This window comes from Bos taurus, chromosome 1 (assembly GCF_002263795.3).
Source record: "Bos taurus isolate L1 Dominette 01449 registration number 42190680 breed Hereford chromosome 1, ARS-UCD2.0, whole genome shotgun sequence".
Taxonomy (NCBI): Eukaryota; Metazoa; Chordata; class Mammalia; order Artiodactyla; family Bovidae; genus Bos; species Bos taurus.
In genome coordinates, this window is record NC_037328.1 from 154655490 (window position 1) to 154679608 (window position 24119).

Genomic DNA, 24119 nt, shown 5'->3' on the forward strand with positions numbered 1-24119 from the left:
TGTTGGCATCTTCTTCTCTGGTTCCTCTGCCTTTTCTAAATCCAGCCTGAATATCTAACTCTCAGTTCACGTACTGCTGAAGCCTGGCTTGGAGAATGTTGAGCATTACTTTGCCAGAGTGTAAGATGAGTGCAATTGTGCGGTAGGTTGAACATTCTCTGGCTTTGCCTTTCTTTGGGATTGGAATATAATACTTCTTGAATAAAGAGAAGAGAGAGCTTGTAAGCATCCACAGTGTGCAAGCTCTGCACATAAACAGATCACAAGGATATTACCTCAGAAAGGTTGTAGGTAGTTACCAATTATCAAGCACTTCTCACTGAACAAAAGCCCTAAAATAAGAAGCATCTCTGAGCCAACTGCTAACCTACTCCCTTAGCTTTGTACATGACTTCTCATCATATGCTGATAGAACAACCTTGGTAGACATTGGTTATTTATTCCTCCTAGTTTTCTGATTAGGGTCTGAAAACTCAATAAAAATTGAGTTATTATCCTAGGTTTTATATGCAAATTTTGACATCTCCTTTCTATTCCCTATGCAGTCCCCGATATCCTACATAGTACTCCATTTTTCAAAACACCCATTCCACTGAAGGAATACATTTCACACCACAATCCAGTACACATACACATGTTATAGAACTAAGACAAAAACGTCCTGGTGACCACATTTACCAGAGAAGGCAATGGCAAGCCAATCCAGTGCTCCTGCCTGGAGAATCCCATGGACGGAGGAGCCTGGTAGGCTGCAGACCATGGGGTCGCTAGGAGTCGGACACAACTGAGCAACTGAACGACTTCACTTTTCACTTTCATGCACTGGAGAAGGAAATGGCAACTCACTCCAGTGTTCTTGCCTGGAGAATCCCAGGGATGGGGGAACCTGGTGGGCTGGTATCTATGGGGTCGCACAAAGTCAGACACGACTGAATCAACTTAGCAGCAGCAGCACCAATCACACTGTGCAGCATGTACTGGACACTTCCTAATTTATTTTAAATACTGGAAACAACCCACTAAATGGACCTCACAAACCACTACCATCAATCGTAACACCACTCCATAACCTAATCCCATTAAGGAAGTGCTCACCTGACCTGAGTGCTTTTCCTTCCTCTTCCTCTCCAAACTGGAGGAGGAGAAGTTACTGAGAAAAAGAAAAGGAAAGGGAAAAGGCACCACATGTCCCAAGGGTTTACTCGAAAGGATGATGGTTCGTGGGATCATTTGCATTAATGTCCTTTAACACTATGGTGAAATTTATTTTTTAATAAAAGTTAAAACTTACCATTTCTAACCATTTTTAATTGTAAACTCAGCACCACTGAGCACATTCACCATGTGCCAGCGCCACCACAATCCATTCTCAGAGCTCTTCCAACGTCCCAAACAGAGACTCTACACCAATTAAGCAATAATTCCCTGTTACCTCTCCCTGGCCCCTGGTAACCTGTAATTAACTTCTATAGTAACATTTTATAAACATATAGAAAAAAGTGAAAATAAAATAAAGAATCTCTATACATACATGACCTCTACTCAACAAACTAGTTAATTTTGCTATTTTCATTCACCAGTCCCTAGCTTCCTATCATTTTACTCCAACTTAATTTTAAAAATATAAAAACTATAGACTTTTTTTTACACAACCACAATGTCATCACAGCTAACAATATTAACTCTAATTTCTCAGTATCATGGAAGTTTTATGAATATGAAAGTTTTATAAACATATTCAACTTAATTATCAAAAATATTTCTCACCAAATTTCATTAACTCAGCAATGATTTCTGAATAATTTCCTGCATAACTATTACATAAAAAATAATTAATATTCAACACCAACTGTACCACAATATTTCAATGGAAAACTTTCTGTAGAATTCCACAGTAGTTACCAATATTGCTAAGACACCAAGCAAAGAATGCACTGTTTTTCATTAAAAATCTAAAACATTACCTAGTGTCCTCAGTGGAATGTTTCCTCTGCAAAACACCACAAAAGTAACCTGGTAAAACCTGATACTATTATTTATTTTATACAAGCAATCATTAGTAAGCAGAAAAGTCTCATTATCTGGTGTTCCTTTAAAAAATGGACTACCACATGAATTTAACAAAGGAACATTTCACACAAAGATGGCTATAATAAAGGACAGAAATGGTGTGGACCTAACAAAAGCCAAGACATTAAGAAGAGGTGGCAAGAATACATAGAACAACTGTTCAAAAAAGCTCTTAATGACCCAGACAACCACGATCGTATAATCACTTCCCTAGAGCCAGATATTCCAGAATGTGAAGTCAAGCGGGCCTTACGAAGCATTACTATGAACAAAGCTGGTAAAGGTGATGGAATTCCAGAGAAACGATTTCAAATCCTAAAAGATGATGCTGTTAAAGTGCTGCACTCAATATGCCAACAAATTTGGAAAACTCAGCAGTGGCCACAGGACTGGAAAAGGTCAGTTTTCATTCCAATCTCAAAGAAGAGCAACGCCAAAGAAGGTTCAAACTACCATACAATTGCACTCATTTCACATGGTAGCAAGGTAATGCTAAAAATCCTTCAAGCTGGCTCAACGGTATGTGAAATGAGGACTTCCAGATGTTCAAGCTGGATTTAGAAAGGGCAGAGGAATCAGAGATCAAATTGCCAACATCCGCTGGATCATGGAAAAAGCAAGAGAGCTACAGAAAAACATTTCCTTCTGCTACACTAAAAGCTTTGACTGTGTGGATCACAACAAACGTGGAAAATGCTTAAAGAGATGGGAATACCAGACTACCTTACCTGCCTCCTGAGAAACCTATACCAGGTCAAAAAGCAACAGGTGCTACAATGTTAGAACTACACATGGAACAACGAACTGGTTCAAAATTGGGCAAGGAGTGTATCAAGGCTGCCCTACTTCTTTAACTTATAATGCAGAGTACATCATGCAAAATGCCAAGCTGGATGAAGCACAAGCTGGAATCAAGATTGCAGGGACAAATATCAGTAACCTCAGATATGCAGATGACACCCCCCTAATAGCACAAAGTGAAGAGGAACAAAACAGCCTCCTAATGAAGGTGAAAGAGAAGAGTGAAAAAGCTGGCTTAAAACTCAACATTCAAAAAGCAAAGATCATGGCATCCGGTCCCATCACTTCAGGGCAAATAAATGGAGAAACAATGGAAACAGTGAGATACTTTATTTTCTTGGGCTCCAAAATCACTGTAGACAGTGACTTCAGTGTATTAAAAAGCAGAGACATCACTTTGACGACAGAGGCCCATCTAGTCAAAGCTATGGTTTTTCCAGTAGTCACATATGGATGTGAGGGTTGGACCATAAAGAGGTCTGAGCATGAAAGAATGGACGCTTATGAACTATGGTGCTGGAGAAGACTCCTGAGAGTCCCTTGGACAGGAAAGAGATCAAACCAGTCAATCCTAAAGGAATCAACCCTGAATATTCATTGGAAGGACTGATGTTGAAGCTGAAGCACCAATACTTTGGCAACCTGATGGGAAGAACTAATTGGAAAAGACCCTGATGCTGGAAAGACTGAAGGCAGGAGGAGAAGGGGACAACAGAGAATGAGATGGTTGGATGGTATCATCAACTCAATGGACATGAGTCTGAGCAAGCTCCAGGAGTTGGTGCTGGGAAGGGAATCCTGGCGTGCTGCAGTCCATGGGGTCACAAAGAGTTGGACACGACTGAGCTAACGAACTACAAGTTGAACTTAAAACTAGATTGCTTTTGTTTAACCTATCTTAATAGTATTATAGAAAATGATGATATCATTGTACCTAAAAATCTCTAGTGCTGCAAAAAACTCAAACTAGAGTACTCTGAATAAACATGAATAAATCCTACTTTACAGACAATACTGGTAATTTTTCTAGTCATGAGGAATGACTGATTCACACAGAGTTTGATATCATGAAATAACATTCATTTTCAAAATATAAAAGACTGGAAAAGATAAGTCAAAACAGGGGCTGATTCAAATTTAACCTATAATCTTTCACATGATACAACCTCTAGTTAAGAAAAAGAAATTATCAGTCTATAGAATATCAACAACCAAATATGAAACATAAAGTCAAATGTAAACAAGAAAAAAAAAATGTCTACGGGAGTTTCATACAGTGTCTTTTTTAATCCTGTGTACTTTTACTAATGCAAAATACATCAGTTTAGAAAGTATAAGATTAACATTCTTCGAAGTTTATGATTAAAGGGATTACCTCCAAGATCAAAAGCAGCCCTGCACAAATACCAATAAAACATGATATAACTGCACAAAAATTTGCTCCTGTTCAACTTCTGCATTGCATGAGTGTCCTAAGTAAATTAAGAAAATTAAAATATTTAGGATGCTTAATATGAAGCATATGTATATATTTAAAGTTGTACCACTATCATTACCCAATTTATATTCAAAGTATTTGATTGAAAATCTAGAACTTCATAAAAGACAAGAAATGTCTGATTTGTTTTTAGTCTTTGTCTCTGTAACCTGAATAAACTCAAAATCTACAAATAAAACATATCACTATAACCAACATTCTAAAAATGAGGTCACGCTCCAAAAATAAAAACTTCTGAATTGTCATCATTATAAAATTTCTTAAATTTGCCATGTATGGTTTTAATGCAATCAACTAGTACATTCTACATAGTTATCACTACTAAATGAGAGAGAGAACTGAATAAAGAAAACTTAAAACAGAGAAATAATTTTCAAGGTGTACAAGTAATTCTACATTATAGAAGACTATTTCACGTCTTGACTATAAAGAAAAAGCAGCAGAGAAAGGAAGCTCTAGATCAAAACATCTTACAGAGGTTTGAGTTCTCAACTCAGCAGTAACTAGGGTACTCTGATGGCTCTTACTCTAAATTATTGAAGGCCAGTGAATTTATTTAACTTCTGAACACTAAAACATTAAGCTTTTAGCACATATTTTATAACCATCTTTTGACCAAATTAATAAAATATTCAGGTTTGCCATAAAGTTTGGGCTTCCCTAGTGGCTCAGATGATAAAAAGAATTCACCTGCAATGCAGAAGAGACCTGGGTTTGATCCCTTGGTAAGGAAGATCCTTTGGAGGGCATGGCAACCCACTCCAGTATTCTTGCCTGGAGAATCCCATGGACAGAAGAGCCTGGTAGGCTACAATCCACGGGGTCGCAAAGAATTAGACACAACTGAGCGACTAAGCACAGCACAACACACAGCTGTCACCATGAACTTTAACTCTGGGAGACAGAAAATAAACAGATAAATTTTATACACATACACACACACACATATATATATATACATGAAAGTGAAAAAGTCAAAGTGTTAGTCATGTCTGACTCTTTGTGACCCTGTGGTCCAGCCAGGGCTCCTCTGTCCATGGGATTCTCCAAGCAAGGATAATGGAGTGGGTAGCCAATCCCTTCTCCAGGGGATCTTCCCAAAGCAGGGACTGAACCATGTCTCCTGCATTGCAGGCAGAATCTTTACCATAGGAGTCCCGATCAGATCCTTCCGTCCAAATCAGATCCAGGGAAGTCCAATCCTTCCTTCTTACCTGCCATGAATAATGGGAAGCTGCCTAAATTGCAGGCAGCGGACACAGCTGACGTGATGCAAAATTAACCACCAACTCAACAGGTAAAGCCACATTCTGGTAATTTCTTAACTTCGAAATTTTTATTTTTATTACTTCCAGTGTCCATGACTCATCATTATCAACTTATCTACGTAATTTGTACAATAAACAATTTCAAATTCCTTGCCAGATTCAACTTACCATTCTGTCACTCCACAGTACCGGGTGGAAACCCCTAGGTACTCAGGGCATTTTACAAACACTGCTATATTCCCCATGATACACCTGTAAGATAGTCTTATCCTCATTATACAGGTAAGAAGACTTAAGTGTCAGAAGGGTTAACTCACACAACGAGGACTGAATTACTAAATGATGGAGCCAGATTCTAATGTAGGCTCATCTGACTAACTTTAAGGTCTATTTGTTCTTCCCACTATTCTAGACTCTCATTTATACTAAACTTCTATGGATTAAAAAAAAAATCTCCCACTATGTTTTTCCAGAAATTTGATTTGGGGTTGAGAGATGAGAATAAAGTTGTTTCCAGGAATTATTTTTTAAAATACTAAGACCCAATTTTCTCCAAATTATTCTTGGTTTAGCTTTCAGTATTTAAAATATGAATATTAAAAGTTACATTGTTGATTCAGCAAGACTTCAAGGTATGCATTAATCACCACAAAAGTTTTCCTATAACATACTGAAGATTCTGAACACAGCAGAGTTCAAAAGTTAAAGTATTATATCAGTAAAAATATTGGCAAACAGTATCTGTTTATTAAGTATAAACACAACAATTTTCTAAGATAAAATAACTATGTGGAGCTCAGAACTGCTGAGGTCTACTAAAATCTGTCATTCTAAACACTAGAAACAATCAGAAAAATATCTATCCATATTTTCTTTACAATCAGAGAATAATATTATGCAATTCTGTCTGACAATGTCATTACTTCACCTTTACTCTTAAAATGGATTTTCATTGGGTACAGAATACTAAGATGGCAATTTTTTCCCAGCACACTGACGTCCATATCAGCTCCTGAGCAGTCAAATGGCCACAGCTACTTTAAAGGTGATCTGTAATGCAGAGTTCCAAAGAACAGCAAGGAGAGATAAGAAAGCCTTCCTCAGTGATCAATGCAAAGAAACAGAGGAAAATAATAGAATGGGAAAGACTAGCAATCTTTTCAAGAAAAACAGAAATACCAAGGGAACACTTCATGCAAAGATGGGCTCAATAAAGGAGAGAAATAGTATGGAACTAACAGAAGCAGGAGATATTAAGAAGAGGTGGCAAGAACACAGAGAAGAACTATACAAAAAAGACCTTCATGACCCAGATAACCAGAATGGTGTGATCACTCACATAGAGCCAGACATCATGGAATGTGAAGTCAAGGGAGCCTTAGGAAGCATCACTACGAATACAGCTAGTGGAAGTGATGGAATTCCAGTTGAGCTATTTCAAATCCTGAAAGATGATGCTGTGAAAGCATGGCACTCCATATGCCAACAAATTTAGAAAACTCAGCAGGGGCCACAGGACTGGAAAAGGTCAGTTTTCATTCCAATCCCAAAGAAAGGCAATGCCAAAGAATGTTCAAACTACTGCACAACTGCACTCATCTCACACGCTACTACTCCAAATTCTCCAAGCCAGGCTTCAGCAGTACATGAACCATGAATTTCCAGATGATCAAGCTGGATTTAGAAAAGGCAGAGGAACCAGAGATCAAATTGCCAACATCGATTGGTTCAACGAAAAAGAAATAGTTCCAGAAAAACACCCACTTCTGCTTTATTGACTAGGCTAAAGCCTTTGACTGTGTGAATCACGACAAAGAGATGGGAATACCAGTCCTTTTGAGAAATCTGTATGCAGGTCAGGAAGCAACAGTTAGAACTGGACATGGAACAACAGACTGGCTCCAAATTGGGAAAGGAATACGTCAAGGCTATATATTGTCACCCTGCTTATTTAACTTACATGCAGAGTACATCATGGGAAATGCCAGGCTGGATAAAGCACAAGGTGGAATCAAGATTGCCGGGAGAAATATCAATTACCTCAGATATGCAGATGACACCACCCTTATGGCATAAAGCAAAGAACTAAAGAGCCTCTTGATGAAAGTGGAAGAGGAGAGTGAAAAATCTGGCTTAAAGTTCAGCATTCAGAAAACGAAGATCATGGCATCTGGTCCCATCACTTGATGGGAAATAGATGGGGAAACAATGCAAACAGTGACAGACTTTATTTTTATGGGCTCCAAAATCACTGCAGATCGTGACTGCAGCCATGAAATTAAAAGACGTTTGCTCCTTGGAAGAAAAGCTATGACCAACCTAGACAGCCTATTAAAAAGCAGAGACATTACTTTGCCAACAAAGGTCTGTCTAGTCAAAGCTATGGTTTTTCCAGTGGTCACATACAGATGTGAGCGTTAGACCATAAAGAAAGGTGAGCACTGAAGAATTGATGCTTATGAACTGTGCAGTTGGAGAACAGTCTTGAGAGTCTCTTGGACTGCAAGGAGACCCACCCAGTCAATCCTAAAGGAAATCAGTCCTGAACATTTACTGGAAGGACTGATGCTGAAGCTCAAACTCCAATACTTTAGTCATCTGATGAGAAGAACCGACTCATTGGAAAAAGACCCTGATGCTGAGAAAGATTGAAGGTGGGAAGAGAAAGGGACAACAGAGGATGAGATGGTTCGATGGCATCACCAACTCGATGGGCATGAGTTTGAGTAAACTCTGGGAGTTGGTGATAGACAAGGAGGCCTGGCGTGCTGCAATCCATGGGGTCACAAAGAGTCAGACACAACTGAGCGACTGAACTGTCTTTTGTTCACTGCCATCTTTCAAGATGTTCTCTTCACTGCTGGTGCGTTCTCTATCACTGATGTGTCTAGGTGTATATTTCCCATTAGCTATTCTGCTTTTATCTCTCTGAACTTACTCCATTTGTTGCCGGATGTTTTTCCTCAGTTCTGGAAAATCCTCAGCTATTATAAAGCACTCCCTCCTTTCGCAATATTTCTCCCTTCTACAATTAGAAAGCCAGTGAAATACTGTAAGACCTTCTCATTCTGTGTTCTATAAACCTTAATCCCTTTCTTTTTACCCACTTCCTTGTCCTTCTGTGCTACATTCTGAATTATTTCTTCTCTCCCACGTCCAGTTAATCAATTCTCTTTAGTTGCATTTAACCTACCATTAACCCATATTCACCAAGTTTTTCATTACAACTAGTAATTTTTTATTTCTAGAAATTTTGTTCAGGTCTTTTTAAAATCTGCTAGATTTCTCATTCCTTGCAGATTATTTTCCATATTTTTGTAAACATAATAAACAGCTATTTTATAATCACTATCTCATAATCCCACTATCTGTGGTTTCTGAGGGCCTACTTCTGCCAGTTGTTTCTGCTCTTTCTCACCCATGGTGCCTCGTTGCCCTGTGTACTTGGTTATATTTTATTGTGGGCTAAATCTTTGGAAAACTATGTGTGGGAATCCCTAGGACCTAAGATTCAAATGTATTCTACATGAGACATCTTTTATTTGCTTCTCCCAAGCACCTAGAACCACTTTAGATTCACAACTTGAGGTGAGGCCTGTACCACAGGTGACATTGAATATGAGCTGCAAACCAAGGAGAGAGAAGACCTCTGGTTATAACTTCTTAGGAACAGGTGTTTTCCTCAGCTCCCAGGCAGCTATTCCTGCACCCTCCAATAAGCAAGAGCATGGGAAGGACTTCAATCTCAGTTTAACCATACTCTATAGACACGTTTTTGGAGTCAATTTTATAGGGAAAGAATTTCCATTAGTCTCCTATCCTTCAGCCTAATTGGGTTATAATTTCTACACCCTGTGCCTTATAAGGGCTTCAAAGTAAAACTTCCCTAGAATAGTTTTAATTCTGAATTAAATTTTTAATTAGTTTTAATTTTAAATAGTTTTAATTCTGAATTCCTACTTTCATGAAGATCTTGAGCTGGTAATTTCTTACTCTCGTGTCAGCTTTTAAAAAGGAGGGGGAAATAAAAAAAAACTGTTTTCCAGCATTTCTAATTCTTTTCAAGGTATTGTTTGGTCCATATAACCTAGCTGAACATTATCTTGTTTTCTGTTTTAATAGGTTTCATATTTTTGTATTTCAATCACTACAAGTTTCATTTTGTGGGAAATTTTAACACTGAAGCCAAGGAACAACTTGTCTTTATTCACTGTGATTTTCTGGTACTATCGAGGACAGAATTTGACAAATTCTAAAACATATCAATTCCATTTTATTATAAGACAATTAAGAGATGGAGATGATTCTGAGATTAATTCCCCAGGCATCTTAATTGCTAAGGAATTTATTGGCCTACTGATTTTTCCCAACCACCAATATCTATCAGTTCAGTTCAGTCGCTCAGTCGTGTCCAACTCTTTGCAACCCCATGAACTGCAGCACACCAGGCCTCCCCATCCATCACCAACTCCCGGAGTTCACTCAAACTCAGGTCCATCAAGTCAGTGATGCCATCCAGCCATCTCATCCTCTGTCGTCCCCTTCTCCTCCTGCCCCCAATCCCTCCCAGCATCAGAGTCTTTTCCAATGAATCAACTCTTCGCATGAGGTGGCCAAAGTACTGGAGTTTCAGCTTCAGCATCAGTCCTTCCAATGAACACCCAGGACCAATCTCCTTTAGAATGGACTGGTTGGACTTTCTTGCAATCCAAGGGACTCTCAAGAGTCTTCTCCAACACCACAGTTCAAAAGCATCAATTCTTCAGCACTCAGCTTTCTTCACAGTCTAACTCTCACATCCATACATGACCACTGGAAAAGCCATAACCTTGACCAGACGGACCTTTGTTGGCAAAGTAATGTCTCTGCTTTTTAATATGCTGTCTAGGTTGGTCATAACTTTCCTTCCAAGGAGTAAGCATCTTTTAATTTCATGGCTGCAATCACCATCTGCAGTGATTTTGGAGCCCAAAAAGATAAAGTCTGACACTGTTTCCCCATCTATTTTCCATGAAGTGATGGGACCAGATGCCATGATCTTAGTTTTCTGATTGTTAAGCCTTAAGCCAACTTTTTCACTCTCCTCTTTCACTCTCATCAAGAGGCTTTTTAGCTCCTCTTCACTTTCTGCCATAAGGGTGGTGTCATCTGCATATCTGAGGTTATTGATATTTCTCCCAGCAATCTTGTTTCCAGCTTGTGCTTCTTCCAGTCCAGCGTTTCTCATGATGTACTCTGCATATAAGTGAAATAAGCAGGGTGACAATATACAGCCTTGACATACTCCTTTTCCTATTTGGAACCAGTCTGTTGTTCCATGTCCAGTTCTAACTGTTGCTTCCTGACCTGCTATATGTATAATATACAAAAATTCTGTATTTGAAACTACTGGAAGATTGACCAAAAATGTAAAAAGATAACAAATAAGGAGAAGTGAGTTCAATCTTATTTCTGCCAAGAAACAAAATCGTAAAGAAAAAGACTAATATATGGAACTATACAAAAATGTAATAATTCTTCATAAAATTTTTTAAATGATAAGCAAAATTGAAAGACAAAATTTATAATATTTCTATGTAGTGGGTAGAATTAAAATCTATAGCACACAAAAAGCTCTTGAAAATCAGTAACAAACATCCCCCCTAAAATGGACAAAGAGTATAAATAGGCATTAAAGGAATTATAATAAAAGGAACCTATCAACTTTTGTTAACAGGTTAGCCAAAAACAATGATTTACAATTCCTTCTGGTAGCAAGATAATGGGCAAATGTAATTTATACCCTGAACTAAAAATTAGGATACAAAGCAGTATTACCAATTAGGCAATTTGGCTATAGGTATCAAAATCTAAATTACACAGAGATACAACAATCTCACTTCTAAAATATAAGTAGAAATATATCAGTGTATGAATACTTCTGAAAAATTTTTAAAAACATTTTAAAAGTTCACTTTATATTTTTTAAATTGATATCACGGTTCTTTTGGAAGGCTGAAAGTACAAATAAATTAACTCATCCAAAATCTTTTACAGTGTTTTTCTTTTTTAGGTCTATACAGTAGATTCCACTTCCCAAAAAGGGTAGTACCAAAGAATGTGCTAACCATCGGACATGCTAGTAAGGGCGAATTTTAAATCTTGCATGCTAGGCTTCACCATTACGTGAACCAAGAACTTCCAGATGTCCAAGCAGGGTTTAGAAAAGGAAGAATAACTAGAGATAAAATTGCCAACATTCGCTGGATTATAGAGAAAGCAAGGGAATTTCAGAAAAACATCTATCTCTGTTTCATGGACTATGCTAAAGCCTTTGTGTGGATCATGAGAAACTGTGGAAAGCTCTTAAAGAGATGGGAACATCAGACCATCTTACCTGTCTCCTGAGAAACCTGTATGAGGTCAAGAAGCAACAGTCAGAACCCTGTAGGAGCTACTGACTGATTTAGGATCAAGAAAGGAGTACAACAGGGCTGTCTGCAGTCAGCCTGTTTATTTTACCTATACGCTGAGCACATCAGGAGAAATGCCAGGATGGATGAGTTACAAGCTGGAGTCAAGACAGGTGGGAGAAACATCAACAACCTCAGATATGCAGATGATACCACTCTAATGGCAGAAAGTGAAGAGAAACTAAAGAGCCTCTTGATGAGGGTAAGGAGGACAGTGAAAGAGCTGGCTTAAGACTAAATACTTTAAAAAAAAGCTAAGATCATGGCATCCAGCCCCATTACTGCACGGCAAACAGAGGTGGGGGAAAGGTAGACACAGTGACAGCTTTCCTCTTCTTGGGCTCTGAAGTCACTGCAGACAGTGACTGCAGCCATGAATGAGAAGACGATTACGTCTCAGCAGGAAAGCAATGACAAACCTAGATGGTGTGTTGAAAAGCAGAGACATTACTCTGCCAACAAAGGTCCATATAGTCAAGGCCACTGGGTCTTCCCAGTGGTCAGATACAGTTGTGAAAGCTGAACTATAAAGAAGGCAGAATGCCAAAGATTTGACACATTTGAACTGTGGTGCTGGAGAAGACTCCTGAAAGCCCTGTGGACAGCAAGGAGATCAAACCAGTCAATTGTAAGGGAGATCAACCCTGAATATTGACTAGAAGGACTGATGCTGAAGCTGAAGCTCCAGTATTTTGGTCATTTGATGCGTACAGACGACTCACTTGAAAGGCTCCTGACGCTGGGAAAGATTGAGGGCAGAAGAAGAGGGCTTCAGAGGATGAGACGGCTGGAGAGCATCACCGATGCAATGAACATGAACTTGGGCAAACTCTGGGAGATGGTGAGGCCTGGCACACTGCAGTCCATGGAGTCGCAAAGAGTCAGACATGACTGGGCAGCTGAACAACAACAAAGTAGATTAACTAAACATGGTCATACATTTTTTGTCACCTTCTCCACCGAGATATGGAATTTAATTCTCCCCCCATTGAATCAGGGCTATCGTCTATTTAACCAATAGAACACAGGAGAAGTAACACTCATCAATATTAAGCCTAATCTTTAAAAGCACTGGCTGCTTGCACTTCCTTCCTTTCAGAATGCTTGTTCCTGGGACACTCATTCTCAGAGCGTAGCAGTCACACCAGGCCGCACACAGAGGCCTCACGTCGGTGCCTGATCAACAGCCCTCCTTTAGCTCCCAAACAGCAGCCATCGTCAACTGCCAGCCTTGTGAGTGAACCAGCTTAGACGCAGAAACTATGACCTCCAATGAGCAGACACCAAGTAAAACAGAGATAAGCCTCCCCTACCAAGTGCTTTAGTAATTATAAAATCATGAGTAAATAAACGTTACTGTTGTCTTAAGCCAGTTAGGTTTGGAGTAGCTTATCATACAGCAGTAATAATTGCAACAGCCTCTTACTCACTGCTCTGTTTTCAGCACCTAGAACGGTACCTACTACAGGACATCTCCTGTTAATAGATACAGCACCAGAGTAGGAGTAAAGATGATATGCATGGCCTTGGAGCTCACGGAGCACTCAAAGGGAGACACAGGCTATGAGGTAAAAAGACAATCCTGATACATAATAAATTTTACAGAAGAGTACAGGTTATTTGGCCAAATAGGAAGGGCACAACACAGACTTAGTGGTTTAGAGCAGCTTCCTTGGGTAGTGGCATTCAAGCTGAGACGTCACTGGAGTCTGTAAGATTGCAAGAGAATATTCCAAGCTTGAGGCAAGCAAAATCATAAACCGTTGCAAAAATGCAGTTTCAGCACTTGACAAAGCAATCAGAGTAGAGGCGAGTGGAAGCAGCAGACGCAGACTGAGAAACAAGCGACAGAGAGCACAGCCTGCCCTCCAACCGGACAAGCAGGCTCTCTGCACGTCTCACCCATGGCGGGTGGAATCCGCAGACACCTCAGGCAGACTACCAGTGACCTGTGCCTCTGTGAACATGCGTATCGGCTGGGGGTCCTGGAACCAATCCCGGATGGACACTGAGGGGACTGCATTAAAGGGTTGTGCGCTGTGGTGTTAGGAGAATCAGACGAGATCCGGCCACATGGGACGCCAAAAGCAAAACTGCACAGAAACACAGGCAAAGATGATCTGAGATCAACAGACAGCACACCGGTGTAGCAGCACTGGGGACAGAGAGACGATGCACTCAAGAGGCAGGATCCAGAGTCTGGTGCCTTTATGTGAGGACTGGGGAGAAGGGAATAAAGTATAACTGCCAGGTTTCTGGCTGATCAAAACTAAAGAGACAGTGATGCCCTCCAGTGAGATAATAAACTTGGGAGGGGGAGGAGGTTTTCTATAAGAAGACGGTAAGTTCAGTTGCAGACATACTGAAAATGAGCTTTCCCGGGCCACACAAAACAGAGTTCTCCAGGAGGCAATCAGATCCCCAGGTCTAAAGCTCAGGGAAGAAATCAAGTTGGAGCTAAAGTAACAGACTCTGCAGAACAATAATCTCTTACTGCAGCCTCTGGAGTTCTCATCCCCAGCCCAGCTACATCTCTACAATTCTCCCCCATTTGTCTCTACAAAGTGTATCTCCTTCATTTCACTAAGCCTTCCAAAGCAGTGGTTTGATTTTATGAGGAAACCCAAGTTTAATCAAAGTCTTGCCACATCCTTTGCAAGGCAGGATGCATGACGGCCACAAGTTCAGGGCACTCTGCGGTAGTTCTCGTGACAACAGTCTAGAGCCCTGCTCTGGACGCTCCCACGATAGCACGTGTATCTGGGTCAAAGGAAAAAGGGGGCAGGGGAGCTACTGCGTGAAGAAAGAAAACAAGGTGCATCCGGAGAGTAAAACAGGAAGCCAAATAATCATCAAAAGGACAAAATCAAAAGTTCATGGAGTAAATCAGAACTCAGAAAGGGGGGCAGAGGAGGAGGAGCTGGGGGCACGGCCCCATCCTGGGCTTTCCCACTCCACCTGCCTCTCCACCAACTCTGCTGTCGCTGCCTCCTGGTCTGCTGATCACTTCCCAGTGGCCTCCACCACACTCAGTTTGGACAATCACAGGCCTTAGGTTGGAGAACTTTAAGTAGACCACAGAAAGAGAGTGGCTTGAAAAGAAAACTCACCGTAAGGAGTAGAAAATTACACACCTGACCAGAAAAAAACTCATGATGCTTGATACTCAAGCCAACACAGTGATGCAGAGTTTGATTTCTCTACAAAAATGGTTTATCTACCTGGAAAAGGTAAGAGAATCAACTGAAAAGCTGTGAATATGAAGAGTCAGAAAGTGACTGGCTACAAAATACATACACATAAAACATCAACAGCTATTCTATCTACCAGCAATTGTCTGATTCGAAAGATACACACATGCGCACACACCCACAGGAAAATTCTATGCACAACCACAAAAAATAAAATACCTGTGTGACTGAATAGAAGACCAATGACAAAGTTTCTGATATCCACAGAGAAACAATCAGTTCAGTTCAGTCGCTCAGTCGTGTCCGACTCTTTGTGACCCCATGAATCGCAGCACACCAGGCCTCCCTGTCCATCATCAATCCCAGAGTTCACTCAAACTCATGTCCATCGAGTCAGTGATGCCATCCAGCCATCTCATCCTCTGTCGTCCCCTTCTCCTCCTGCCCCCAATCCCTCCCAGCATCAGAGTCTTTTCCAATGAGTCAACTCTTTGCATGAGGTGGCCAAAGTACTGGAGTTTCAGCTTCAGCATCAGTCCTTCCAATGAACACCCAGGACTGATGTCCTTTAGAATGGACTGGATGCAGTCCAAGCGACTCTCCAGAGTCTTCTCCAACACCACAGTTCAAAAGCATCAATTCTTCGGCGCTCAGCTTGCTTCACAATTCAACACTCACATCCATACATGACCACTGGAAAAATCATAGCCTTCGTTAGATGGATCTTTGTTGGCAAAGTAACGTCTCTGCTTTTTAATATGCTGTCTAGGTTAGTCATAACTTTCCTTCCAAGGACTAAGCGTCTTTTAATTCCATGACTGCAATCACCATCTGCAGTGATTTTGGAGCCCAAAAAGATAAAGTCTGACACTGTTTCCCCATCTATTTCCCATGAAGTGATGGGACTGGATGCCATGATCTTCGTTTTCTGAATGTTGAGCTTTAAGCCAACTTTTTCACTCTCCTCTTTCACTCTCATCAAGAGGCTTTTTAGCTCCTCTTCACTTTCTGCCATAAGGGTGGTGTCATCTGTATTTGAGGTTACTGATATTTCTCCCAGCAATCTTGATTCCAGCTTGTGCTTCTTCCAGCCCAGCGTTTCTCATGATGTACTCTGCATAGAAGTTAAATAAGCAGGGTGACAATATACAGCCTTGACGGACTCCTTTTCCTATTTGGAACTAGTCTGTTGTTCCATGTCCAGTTTTAACTGTTGCTTCCTGACCTGCATATAGGTTTCTCAAGAGGCAGGTCAGGTGGTCTGGTATTCCCACCTCTTTCAGAATTTCCCACAGTTTATTGTGATCCACACAAAGGCTTTGGCATAGCCAATAAAGCAGAAATAGATGTTTTTCTGGAACTCTCTTGCTTTTTCCATGATCCAGTGGATGCTAGCAATTTGATCTCTGGTTCCTCTGCCTTTGCTAAAACCAGCTTGAAGATCTGGAAGTTCACTGTTCACATATTGCTGAAGCCTGGCTTGGAGAATTTTAAGCATTACTTTATTAGTGTGTGAGACGAGTGCAATTGTGCGGTAGTTTGAGCATTCTTTGGGGTTGCCTTTCTTTGGGATTGAAATGAAAACTGACATTTTCCAGTCCTGTGGCCACTGTTGAGTTTTCCAAATTTGCTGGCATACTGAGTGCAGCACTTTAACAGCATCATCTTTCACGGTCTGAAATAGCTCAACTAGAATTCCATCACCTTCACTAGCTTTGTTCGTAGTGATGCTTTCTAAGGCCCACTGGACTTCACATTCCAGGATGTCTGGCTCTAGGTGAGTGATTACACCATCATGATTATCAGTTTTTCTTAAATAAACAAAAAAATGCAGGCACAGAAGGATATGAGCTACAATAACGTTCAGTGCCCAGGTGGCTCAGTGGTCAAGAATCCACCTGCCAATGAAGGAGTCATGGGTTCGATCCCTGGGTTAGGAAGGTCCCCTGGAGGAGGGAATGGTACCCACTCCAGTATTCTTGCCTGGAGAATCCCCATGGACAGAGGAGCATGGTGGGCTATAGTCCATAGGGTCACACAGTTGGATACAACTTAGTGACTGAGCCTGCGTAATTTCAGTGCATCACTTCTTGTCAGAAAGACTGACAGGAAGCTAGGTGTCCAAGAATGGAGGACTACTTACAGTCCAGTCAAACAATGAAAGAGTATGAAGTGATCAAAAAGTATGTGGAAGAGTTACAGCACTAATATTAAAAACCAAATGAAAAACAAATGCAAGCAACAGAATAGCAAGAACCATTTTTAGTTAAAGAAAATGGAATTATCTACATGTACGCATGTTTATCTGTGTATAGCTACAATATACATACACACAACACACGATAAAAAAATTAAAATAATCCTAAATTAGTTAAGAGAAATGAAGACTGCAGAAAGGAGGCAATTCATCCCAAGCCTTCCTATACCATACTCACCAACCTATCAAAATGAGCATTCTTATCACAAGACTCTTGGACTTCATGAAGAAAATAAGTCCAGGGCTTCCCTGGTGGCTCAGTGGTAAAGAATCCTCCTGGCAATGCGAGAGACACGGCGTTTGATCCCTGGGCCAGCAGATCCCACATGTCACACGGCAACTAAGCCCCGTGCTACACCTAGTGGGCCTGTCCTCCAGCGCCTGGGGATCAAAATGACAGAAGCCCATGGGCCCTAGAGCCTGTTCTCCACAACGAGAGAGCAGTCCCTACTCACCGCAGCTAGAGAACAGCCTGCACAGCAGCAGTCTCATCAGAGCCAACCATAAACAAACAAAATGTTAAAAAAAGAAAAAGAAGTCTAATTTAATGAATCCAGCAGACAAAACCCAACAGAGTGGTACCATCTTCCATCTCCTATCAAATCCACTTTCACTCCCAAATCCAACCAAGGGTCCAGGGCAATCTATCCATTATCTCACCCCAAGACAGCAAGAGACGCAATGTCAGTAACTCCTCTTGGATTCCTGAAACTTCAAAGGCAGCGTCCTGAGAACCTCTGAAGGGGCTGACTCGGTCTCCACTGACTGTCAGCAAACAGAGTGCGTGCCTCGGCAGCCAGAGCTTGTGAGCGCGCTCAGTCTTCACGAAGTGCCGAATCACCATCAATCCCATCAGAAGGCAGGTGTGCCTCCCCAGAGGAGGAGAAGTGGGAGCTTACTCCTCACTCCTCTAATTATTCTGAAGATCCACTATTTACAAGTGGAGACCTCACTACTTTTAGTTCAACCTTTTTATCTTAGGGGTAAAATGTTTAGTAACACTAAAACATCAAACATTTCCACTAATCAACATCTGTTACTTGGCTTTCTTAAACAGTACTTGGGCTACAAACCTGACTTAATTTCCAGCCTCTCTTGAAACACTATAACCCTAACCCTGAAGAGAACTTTAAGAATTATCCAACAGTCCAGGTGACTTTATTTTTAAGATTTTTTTTTCCATGTGGGCCATTTCTAACATCTTTATGGACTTTGTTACAATACTGCTTCTGTTTTTTGTTTTGGTTTTTTGGCCGAAAGGCATGTGGGATCTCAGCTCCTGAACCAGGGATCGAACCTGCACCCCTACATTAGAAAGCAAAGTCTTAACCACTGGACCACCAGGGAGGTCCCAGGGGATTATTTTTCATCACTCATTTTTATAAAATTTCCACAGTAAGCATCACTTTTTGTAACAGGGTGGGGGGAACCTTTTTCCTACGGTCATCTAGATTACCATACTGTGATTACTTGACCTGAGAGAGTCACTCACCATAGCACTTTCTTTAGACAGATACACCACAACTAGTTTATCATAATTATCACAAACAACAAATCCAATCAATTTTTTAAAAGTAAATCATTCCTCTAAATATAGACTTTATGACCCATAAAAGGTCAAGATCAGCATTCTTATCAACACAAATTTATGAGAATTTGCAATCATCTGTAATGACTATTTCCAATCATTTTGTTTCAAAAAATTAATCCAATAACCACCTTTCCTAGGCAACTGAGTTTTTAAAAAAATAATAAATCTGCAATTACTAAATATTTTCATTGAGTCAACCACAGATACCACATGCAACAGAGAAAATGACTGAATGATATTATCTTTAGATGTTTTTCATTGAAACAGATTTAATGAGCACCCACTGCATGCCAGACTCCATATTAGATACTAAAGATATGAAATCCTAACACACAGATCCTATACTTGTAATTTTTCTGGAAAAATTAATGTGTATGATTATGGATTGACTGTTCCTATTTAAAGGAGGTGTCAAGACATACAGCATATGCAAAAAATTAACCATCTAAATTTTAAAAACTTACTTCTGATACACACATGCCACTATGGGTTTCAGATAAAAGACTGCAGATCAGGTTTGGAGGATGCAAAGAAAGATGGATTTTATCAAGGAACAAACAAGTCAACCAAGGAAGGTAAAGTTATATCAGAGAAGCCTTCAGAAAAAGGTTATCTGGTTCTGTGCTTCGTAACACTACACCTGAAAATTTTAAATTGACCCTTTCACACCACCACCAGAGACATCTTCATTATTTCTGCAGTGTTACTCCCTTGTTTTTAAAAATCTGAGCTGCCAAACCTTATATATATATAGTTAACTCACCAAGGGACAAAATCATGACTATATAAATTTTGTATTTTCATCCAGAAAGTACAAACTTTCTATTTTCTTGGCCCACACAACGTTATACCAAATATATATACAATTTCCATTAAGTTCACTCAAGCAGTCAGTCTTGACTCTGTGGATATGATCAACCACTGCAGATTAACCACAATAGAATATAAGTTCTAACATTCACATTATAGCATTAACCACGTGCCAGATACTATCTAAGCATTTCTATGTATATACAGTTGGTCCTCCATATATTCTGGTTCTGCAACTGCAGATCCAATCAATCACAAATCAAAAATATTCAGGGGGAAAAAAAAAGTCCAAAAAGTCCAAAAAAGTAAAACTTGACTTTGCTGGATTCTGACAACCAGCCACATAGTACTTACATTGTATTAGGTATTATAAGTAATCTGGAGATGATTTAAAGTATCTGGGAAGATGTGTATATATTATATGCAAATATTATGCATTTTATATAAGCAACTTGAGCATTCACAGAGTTTGGTATCCAGAGAGGTCCCGGAACCAATCCCCTGCCAATGGTATACAATATTTACATATGTAAGAACAGCATAGGTATAACCCATATATACTGCATAATTTATGTGTATATACACACACATATAAACACATATATACTCATTTATTCCTCAAAGCAACTTTGTAAGGTAGCTTCTATCACTACCCTCACTTCAAAGATAAGAAAAGTGAGGCTCTGTCCAGCCAAGTTAACTGGCCAGCAGGGCACCATGAGAGGTACTGTTATAAAAAACAAGCATAGGAAAAACATGCACGATACAAAACTCACTATTATCCCAGTTAAAGAAAATTAATGCCATTGGAATTAGCCACAGACCCTCTCCCCACACTCTGCCTCCCCAATTACTTTTTCCTCCCACAATTGGGCCCATTCAGAGCCTCTCAGTTCTCAAACTCTAGGACACACACTGCCCAGCACTGGCACTTAAATGGCCTCTCCACGTCAAGAGTCCCGGACTGGGTGGACAGGCACCACACCCCAGACCACTGATGACATGGGGCAGTTTTCAGTGGTCTGAAACAGGAGGGGATGAGGGACAGATGATATGCATTTCTTTACAAAACACAAACTACTCAACCTGAAATATCATTCATTATTCTGGGGTTGTCCTTACCTTCTCGGTGTTAAACATGGTAATGATGATCAAAGCTTATTTTCTAACTGTCCTTACTGGCCAAATAAGAAGTTTGCAACCCAGTCAATCGTTCAATATTAGAATAATAAATCTACCACGTATACATGGAGGCTGGGGAGAGGAGATAGGCATTGGCAGAAAATGAAGGATTCAAAACTTGCAGGTTCAAAAGGAAAGAGATACCACTTTCACTTTTAACAATGACACACACTTAAGAGACCAGTATGGCAAACAAGCACAAACAAACCATTGCAAATTTCAATATCTTATAAAGAAAAAATTACAAGCATTGAGGCAGTTAATTTTGAAGTGGGTGAATTAAAAAAAAAGTGACAAATTTGAGTTTTAAAATGAAAGTCATCCTCATAGTTTTCAACAGTACAGTAAGTTACCTACAAACAAAAATCGAAGTCAACCTCTTAATTCTCAACAGTACTACTAGGAAAAGGGGATTTAAAAGAGTATCGCTGATTTATTTTTTTCTAAAATGCAGCAAAGAAAAGACTGTTAAAAGCATGGACTCTAGAGTTGGTCAGAATCCCAGCTCTGTATTAGCATATGACTTTTACTCTCTCTCTGCTTCAATTTCCTTCAAGGTTCTTGTGAGCATCAAATGAATTAAGATATATGAAGTGCTCAGGACAGTACCTGGTACTTAAGAGTACTCTCACACCAACCCACCCACAGGCAGGCCAGCGCTAACCCCGAACTCCGGACTCACCCACCACTGGGGGGCTCAAGGACATCTTAGGCCCCAGCCCCACCCGCCAGCAGGCCAATAGCAGTTTCAGAACAACCCAGACTCCACAGCGAGCTGTGTCAGGAACTGCTCCCACCCTTACCAGTGGGCACACACCAGTTCTCACACCCAAAGCCCTTCGACCAGAGAACGCAGAACCTGGCTCCACCCATCAGTAGCACAGGACTGGTCCCAGGAGCCCCTGAGGGCCCCAACGCCACCATCAGCAGGTTGACCCAAGCTCCAAGACACCCTGGACCCCTCAGCCAGTCACCCTGCGATACAGCACCGCTGGAACACCTCAGACCTCAAAGCTAGCCATGTCAGGAGCCAGCCCTGCCCACCAGCAGACTCCAGAGCTAGGACCCCTGGCCCCACACCCACCAGGCACCCAGCTCCACCCACCAGTCAATCAGCACTAGCTGCAGGACCTCCAGGAACCCACAGCCAGGTGTCTCATGACACAGCCCCACCAACCAGGCCAGGGGCCAGTTGTGCCTACCAGACCACCAAAAGCAGTCTGCTCAACACCAAAGAAGGATGCACACAGCTCACAGAGGTGACGCCTAGAGCATACAGCTCTGGTGACCAGAGGGAGTGCAGGGCTGGGACACATGATGTCTCCTACAAAAGGGCTCTTCTCCAAGATCGGAACTGTACCCAACTTACCAGATACATAACAGCAGCAAACTGGGCAAAATAAGGTGATGGCAGAATATGTTCCAAATAAAGGAACAAAATAAACCCCAGAAGAACTAAGTGAGGATAAGCAACCTACCCAAAAAAGAGTTAAGTAATGATTTTCCCACCCAGGGATGGAACCCAGGTCTCCCACATTGCAGGCAGACACTTAACTGTCTGAGCCACCAGAGAAGCAATGATTATAGAGATGATCAAATAACTCGGGAGACCACTAAATACACAGAATAAAAAGTCAGAATTTTTTTAACAGAGTTGGAAAATATAAAGGAGAACCAGAAATGAAAAATACAATAACTAAAATGAAAAATACAGGAGGAGGAATAAACAGTACAATAAATGATACAGAGGAACGGATCAGTGAGCTGGAAGTCAAAGTAGTAGAAATCACCATCAGGAAAGTTTAAGAGACTGCTAGAACAACATCACAGAGAAGGCAATGGCACCCCACTCTAGTACTCTTGCCTGGAAAATCCCATGGACTGAGGAGCCTGGTAGGCTGCAGTCCATGGGGTCGCTAAGAGTTGGACACGACTGAGCAACTTCACTTTCACTTTCATGCACTGGAGAAGGAAATGGCAACCCACTCCAGTGTTCTTGCCTGGAGAATCCCAAGGACGGGGGAGCCTGGTGGGCTGCCGTCTATGGGGTCGCACAGAGTCGGACACGACTGAAGCAACTTAGCAGCAGAACAACATCAAGGGTATCAACATTCATATTAAACTGGTCCCAGATGGAGAAGAGAGAAGGAGGGAAATAAAATGTTTGAAAATATAATAGCTAAAAGCTTTCCTAACCTGGGAAAGGAAAGAGACATCAAACTTAAGGAAGCATTGGGAATCCTAAACAGGATCAAGGCAAAGGGGATCATAAGAAGACACACTGTATCTAAAATGCCAAAAACTAATGATTAAGAGAAAATATTAAAAGCAGTGAGGAAAAAGCAACAAGTTACATGAGAAAAGTCTGATAAGGCTCTAAGGTGACTTTTCAGCAGAAACTCAAAAGGCTAGAAAGAAGTGGAACAATATATTTAAAAGGAGAATCAATACTCTAACCTGGCAAAGCTTTCATTCAGATATGATGGAGATACCAAAAGTTTTACAGGCAAGCAGAAGCTGAGAGTTCAGCACCACTAAACAGCTTCAGGAGAAATGTTACAAGGACTCAACTAAGCAAAAAAAAAAAAAAAAAGGTTACAAACACATGAAAGAAATTACAAAAGGAAAAGTTGTTGGTACAGGCAAATAAACAGTAAAGACAGCCAACCAACCACTTATGAAGCTAGTAGGAAGGTAAAAGGACAAAAATTGTTAAGATCAACCACAATAGTTAAGGGATACACGAAACAGAAGGATGTAAAACATGATGTCAACGTCACGAACAGTAAGCTGGAGGGAGAGGCTCAAAAATACTGGGTTGTTAAAATGCATTAGAACCTAAAAGATCATCAATTTAAAATAATCATATATATATGATAAAAATGTGTATAGATGTACAGATACAAACACATAAACCTTACATTACTCATAAACCAAAAGTCTATTCTATATACACATGCAAAGACTCACAAAAATAACACTAGAGATAGTCATCAAAT

General features: G+C 40.6%; 1 protein-coding gene across 10 annotated transcripts in view; it reads right to left on the minus strand.

Moving 5' to 3' along the window:
* The window catches only part of TBC1D5 (TBC1 domain family member 5), a 592035-nt gene that overhangs the window by 560080 nt on the left and 7836 nt on the right, over positions 1-24119 (minus strand). For 2 of the 10 annotated variants that reach the window (XM_059886453.1, XM_059886443.1), the window contains exon 2: positions 12812-12988. The exons of the other annotated variants lie outside the window; for them this stretch is intronic. The gene's annotated coding sequence lies outside the window, so the exon portion shown is untranslated. The remainder of the gene's footprint in view (positions 1-12811; positions 12989-24119) is intronic. 10 annotated transcript variants of the gene reach the window in all.